This window comes from Eptatretus burgeri, chromosome 11 (assembly GCF_056783735.1).
Source record: "Eptatretus burgeri isolate ZD-2024b chromosome 11, Ebu_testis_v1, whole genome shotgun sequence".
Taxonomy (NCBI): Eukaryota; Metazoa; Chordata; class Myxini; order Myxiniformes; family Myxinidae; genus Eptatretus; species Eptatretus burgeri.
In genome coordinates this window covers 61,918,706-61,925,412 of record NC_140971.1, presented here as the reverse complement: position 1 = coordinate 61,925,412, position 6,707 = coordinate 61,918,706, and the positions used below count along the sequence as shown (strand labels likewise).

The window sequence follows — 6,707 nt, the reverse complement described above, 5'->3', positions numbered from 1 at the left end:
TCAAATATTATGAGCCAGTATTTTTGGTAAAAAGGCCATTATTTGATTTGTAAATTGCTGCTCTCCTGAAACTTTTCGCTGCAAAGTACCCATTATTGCCTGGAGAACAAGAGTCAAATGATATTCATCACATTCAATGGGTTTGGAATCAACATAAATTGCATTATAGATTACATACTTTACTCTATTTTGAAGAGGGAACTGATAATCGTGATAATGACAAACTCAGAAAATCTTCTTCTTCTTCTTTCGGCTGCTCCCGTTAGGGGTCGCCACAGCGGATCATCCGTATGATCCGCATAGTGATTTGGCGCATGTTTTATGCCGGATGCCCTTCCTGACGCAACCCTGGTCGCCTGTTACGACACAGGAATATGGTACACCTATTTTAACCGGGGTATACACCGGCCCAGTACACTGGTACTCACTTCGCCGACCTCGGAAGGATGACAGGCTGAGTCAACCCCCTGGTGTATTAATTCAGTGGCCCAATGGGGCTTGAACTCAGTACCTCTTGGATCCCAAGCCGCTGCCCTAACCACTGCGCCAACACCAGGCTCCACAAACTCAGAAAATGTAGTCAAGTTATTGCACACTTCACTTTGAAGCGGCTACGGTTTACTGTCTATACCATTCTTCCAACACACATGGTACAAGCATACATCAGTCGAGTACAATATGAGTTTCTGAGCTCAAGTGTACTGGCTCTGGATCAATAAGTCAACACTTTTACAAGCAATGCGACTTTGCATTTGCACATTCTAAGCTAGGCCGATATCTCAGTCTGTGTCTACTGCATCTGTCTATTGGCATTCTCCTTCACAAGCGCACAGTCCAGTGCATTGCAGATTAGCCTTCTTGCATTTGCAGCGGTTTCTACAGCCTTTTTTGCAGCCGCCCGACACCAGCTCGAAGCAGCTTTTTGAAGCCTCAGGAAGTGTGGTCCAGAGCGGTTCGTAGGACCCATCCTCTGTTTTCAGCCAGCCCCAGCTTGTTGGTGATGGAAGCATGGGTTGAGGGACCAAGATCTGCCCCCAGACATAGCCACCCTGGAAGACTGATCTCTTCACATGCTGTTCCAAAGCATCATAGGTAGGTGGGATGCACTGGACAGAGTTACTCTTGGCGAAGAGTTTCTTTCTGGCCTCATTGACGTCCGTATATGGACTGGTGCGGTCATAGAGGAGCACCACAAACCTTTTAATGCAGTGCATTGTGTCATCCTGGATGTTGACTGACGTGGTGGTCAGGGTCACAAGAGAATCTGTCAGTTCTGGAAACGAGTTACATGTTGCCCAGGCAGATTTCTTCCCATGCCCCACGAATGCTGATACCCTGTCACATCCGGTCATGGCATGGAAGACAGGGAGGGCACGTGCCTTCTGTGGACCGAGGGAGGCAGCTATTTCATGGGCAGGGATGTAGCGGTAGTTCTTGCCCGTCCCAAAGACAATCCAGAGTTCATCCACGCATGGTAGTGCCTGGGCTACCATCACTGCCAAGACAACGATGTCGGTGTCTACGGTTCAAATTTGAATCCGACGGTGGTCATGTTCTGCAGCATGGACCACATGTAGCATGATGCGAGTGTCTGCCTCTTCTTGACCGCATGGAGCCAGAGAGTTTTCATCTTCCTGCCTTGGAAGGCAGATGACTGCTTCACCATCAGTGACTACCAGCTCCTTTGCAACGTCATGGAAGGACTGCACCAGCACATCGGACAGGAAGGTGAAGAGCTCCACCTTGTTTGCGTCGACACGTAGGAAACTCTGCCAGTTTCCTGGTATGGCTACGGTGCTCACCACTCGCCGTCGCACTCCTTTTCCTCGTTGCTCCCTTGTCGCCGTCTTCAAGGAGCCATCTTTGTAGCTATCCCAAACGAGGTCGAGACGTGAAGCACGACGCAGCTGCCCCTCGACGTATGGGTTGAAGACTTGGTGGGCATATTCTTCAAATGTCTTGGTAATGCCAGGCTTCAACATCTGCACGATGACTGTGCCGTCAAGGACAACAGAAGTGACAGCAGGTGCATCAGACTGAGCTTCAGCAACGCCTTCAAGGCACACCAGCAAGTTGCTTTTGCTGCCCAGGTGAAGCTTACCTGCATCAGAAAACGCGGGAGGGCATGCTTGATTTTAATGACGGAAGAAGTCGTCCAGGTTCCCATTGCGGTTCTGGCAGCCTATGTAGAGCTTTGCAAATAAGGCCATATCATTCTTCACAGATGCTTCCTTTCCTTTGGGTGCTTTTGGTCTTCTGTCTGTTCCGAAGAGGGGGAGTTTGTTCCTCTTGATAGGTTCGTCAATAGTCTTGGTTCTGTCGATGAGGCAATCCTTTGAGTATGCCTGAAACTGTTCTTGTCCAATTTGCTTGGCAGTGCGAATTGTTTCAATCACTGCAGGATCGGCATTCTCCTTGGTGTCTCGGACCAGCAAGTCTGGACTATCCTCCTCGAAGGGATTCCCCAGCTCTTCAATGACATCCACAAGTGATTCTACATCTTTGGCAAATGCTTCCTGTGCACGCGGTGTTTCTTCATGGTGACGTGTCTCCTCATTGGCATTTGGATTGGCACCACCACAACAAAATACTTCTGAACCTGTCACTGATGCTGTGTGCGAAAATGGATTTTCCCATAAAAATGACCATTTTTACCCAATACAATGGTTGAAAATATAATAAATCAACACAAATGATATTTGTATTGTTTTTTTTGTAAATGCACATCACATGGAGTATTTATCACCTCTGAGAAACCTACAAAGAGAATAACAATGACAGATATCCCATGTTGTTAAAGTAGAATGGCAGCCATTTTCCAAAATGACCACCAAAGCTGACCAAGGCAAAATCTCGAGTGGCTCCATATCCAGAATTGTTCAGAATACATTGGTCAACATATGTACCAATTTTGGTGCTTTTATGAAAAGTCGAACAATTGGTTTGCTATGCTGCAGTACTATAAGCAGTCTCCTTGGCTATTGAGCACAATCCTGGACGAGTCGCCACTCCTACACGGAATACTAGCATGCTGGCACTCATTTTACCGACCTCGGAAGGATGACAGGCGAGTTAACCCCACCTGGTATTAATTCAATAGCTGAGCGGGATTTGAACTCAGGACGCTAGGATCCCAAGCCTACCACCCTAACCATGAAGCCAACACCAGGCATGGACCGCCATACCACACTGAAATTCACTGACGAAGTTGAGTAGCTGTGCTGAAACGCTTCTGTGAATTGCGTGGTAAGATGCAACTGTTCACGGATGAGAAAAGGAAGGATGTACCTGAATTGCAAGAGAATAAATGGATTTTGAGCCCTTGCTTTTCTGGTGGATATTACAGAACACCTGAATTGGCTCAACACAAAGATGCAGGAGTGCAATAAAGTTGTGATAAAATACCATGACAGCATTCATGCCTTCGAGATTAACCTTAAGTTATGGGAGAATAAACTTTTTGAGAGAATTTGATCCATTTTTCCACTTTGAAATCTTTACTTGACACTGCTGGGCCTCACGACGATAATGACGCAGACAAGTACGAAGACAAAATTGCTGAGCTACGAAAGAAATTTCAAGGACAATTCTCTGACTTGAGAAAGCTGGTAAGAGAGTTTGCAATTTTTCACACACCATTTTCTGTCGATGTGCATGACATCCCAGAGGATCTACAAATGGAAATAATCGAACTGCAGTGTGACACACTGTTGAAAGGTGAGTTTTCCGATGATGGTATTAGCACGTTTTATTAAATATCTGGGACCAAATTCTCCAAAATTGAAGTATTTTGCATCTAATTATTTATTTATTTGGAACAATGTACATCTGTGAACAGGTCTTCACTGTAATGAACATCAACAAGTCTAAACTACGCTCTAAACTTACTGACACACTTGAACACAATACTCAAGATCCTCTCAGACCAGTCGCTTGCTCCACGTTTTGATGCAGTGATCCAAACTAAGAGGTGCCAAGTATCAGGAAGCAGCAACAGCAGTAACTAAAGTAAGTACCAGTGTATTTTTACCCCGTGGGGTCTTCCACCCCACGGGGTCTAAGCGCCGCTCGCGTTCTCTCTTTCCTTGTGTACAGTTCATTTAAACGTCTATTTCTCCATTATTCGTGAACAGAATTCGATGAAAATTTACAGGCATATACTAGACACATGCGCAGGCATTAACCGAGTTAAAAGTGCGATTGCGGCCCTTCGGACCGAGGAACGGCCCATTTTGGCCCATTTTCTTAAAATTGTTATTTTTCGGTTATTTGTGAACGGAACCGAACCAAACTTGGCAGGTATATTCCAAAGACCATTCCCCAGGTATTAACTCAGCCCAAAATGCGATTCCGGCCCTTTTAGCCGAGAAACGGCCCTTTCAGCCCATTTTATTAAAATTGTTATTTCTCGGCTATTAGTGAACGGAACCAAACCAAACTTGACAGGTATATTCTGGAGGTCATTCCTCAGGCATTAACTGAGCCCAAAGTGTGATTCCAGTCCTTTGGTTTGAGCAACGGCCCTTTCGGCCCATTGTCTTAAAATTGTTATTAAAAAATAAAAAAATTAAATGAGCTGGGCGATGCCCAACACAAAATTAAGTTGCAAATGATGATATGAAACTAGCCTCACTCTTGTGAGGTGTTCTGGTTTCTTTTTCTGATGCGATGAAAATCTTAACAAATTTCAAAACTATCTGTCGTCCGTGCTATCGCTCACCTGGTTGTTGTACGAATGAACTTCCATGGGGTATGTTCACAATTTGAACTTGTTATACATAAATTATTCTTAGTAGTAGTCATAGTAGTCAGGGTGGTGGTGATGTTGTTACCTCCACCACCGAAAGTTGGCAGAAATTGTGTTTTCATCCCTGTTTGTCTGTCTGTCTGTGAACAGGATATCTCAAAATGTTGTGGATGGATTCAGACGAAATTTGGGAGACATGCAGATTTGGCCTATCAGTGGGGTACAAAATGTGAACTGTTCAGCCTGGTGGAGGTATGCGCTCCACTGAGTGCCATTGTAGTTTTTCTCGTAGACGACATTACTATTATGTTTCGTTATCTGCCTGTTTTAATCATTTATGGTTTGCTATGCTGATGCTTCCTTTCAGCTGTTATAACATAATACATGATACATGATACATCTACATGTATGGCCCTTATGAAGTGTGCTTTAGGGCAGTGGGCAGGTCCTTTTGGGCCTGTATGGGGAGTCAGATGGCCCCACCCTCCACGAGTCTCGGGTAGATGGAGCTCGTTAGCCTTGTCAGGCAGTGCATCTCGGAGAAGGAAAACTGATTTCAAACCGACGACCCGAGGACCTCGCTGTCACCGTCCCAGCTTGCTAGGCCATGGCAGATGAACCTGGGTTCAAAGGGTGGGGCCAGTACTGCGCACACTGAACTCCACATTAAAACTACACTGCGCAGGCTCGAAGGAAACGTCCACTGATCACACTGATCATCGCCTTGTGCGTTGCAAACTCCGACTTCACTTCAAAACCAAACCAAAGAAAGGAGGCCCCCCGAGAAGGAAGCTCCAGGTCGGCAGACTTCAGTCAGCTGAAGTGAAAGCTGACTTCCAGGCAGGCTTGGAGTCGAGGCTTGTTGACTCAAGCTGCCCCACAGACCCCTCCCCTGAAACGCTTTGGGAACACCTGAAGATTGCCATTCTACAGACTTCTGAAGAAGTCCTTGGGTTTGTTACAAAGAAGAACAAAGACTGGTTTGATGAAAACAACCAGGAGATCCAAGAATTGCTGGTGAAAAAGAGATCTGCTCACCAGGCCCACCGAGCTCAGCCGTCTTGTCCTGAGAAGAAAGCTGCCTTCCGCCTTGTATGCAGTAACCTCCAGCGCAAGCTTCAAGAGATCCAGAACGAGTGGTGGACCAACCTTGCAGAAAGAACTCAGCTTTGCGTGGACACTGGTGACGACAGAGGGTTCTACGAAGCCCTAAAGGCAGTGTACGGCCAAGTCCAATGTCCCCTGCGCAGCACAAACGGCCTGGCACTTCTCACTGACAAGGCATCCATCCTGAGCCGCTGGTCAGAACACTTTCAAGCTCTCTTTACTGCTAACCGCACTGTTCAAGATGCAGCAATTCTCCGCATCTCCCAACAGCCAGTGAAAACGAAACTGGATGAGCTACCCACTATCGACGAGATCACCAAACTCATTGAACAGCTGAAGAGCGGCAAGGTAGCGGGAGTTGATGGCATTCCACCGGAGATCTGGAAGCATGGGGGCCTTATGCTGCATACTAAACTCCATGAGCTCTTCATCTGCTGTTGGGAGCAGGGCAAGCTGCCACAGGGTCTCCGTGACGCAGTCATCATCACCCTGTGCAAAAACAAAGGGGAGAAGTCAGACTGCTCCAACTATCGGGGAATCACATTGCTGTCTATCGCAGGCAAGATCCTTGCCAGACTCCTGCTCAACAGACTGATACCAGCTATTGCTGAAGACTATCTCCCACAGAGCCAGTGTGGTTTCAGAGCCAACAGGAGCACTACAGATATGGTGTTTTTTCTCAGATAGCTCCAGGAGAAATGCAAAGAGCAGAACAAGGGACTGCATGTAACGTTTGTCGACCTGACCAAGGCGTTCGACATGGTGAGCAGAAGCGGACTGTGGCTAATCATGGAAAGACTTGGCTGTCCCCCGGAGTTCCTCAACATGGTTATCCAGCTCCATGAAGACCAGC

At 46.7% G+C, this 6,707-nt stretch overlaps 1 pseudogene; it reads right to left on the bottom strand.

Annotated features, from left to right (window-relative positions):
- Nucleotides 1-413: 413 nt before the first annotated feature.
- LOC147017212 (uncharacterized) lies at nt 414-1,982 on the bottom strand (annotated as a pseudogene).
- Between the last annotated feature and the right edge of the window lie 4,725 nt (nt 1,983-6,707).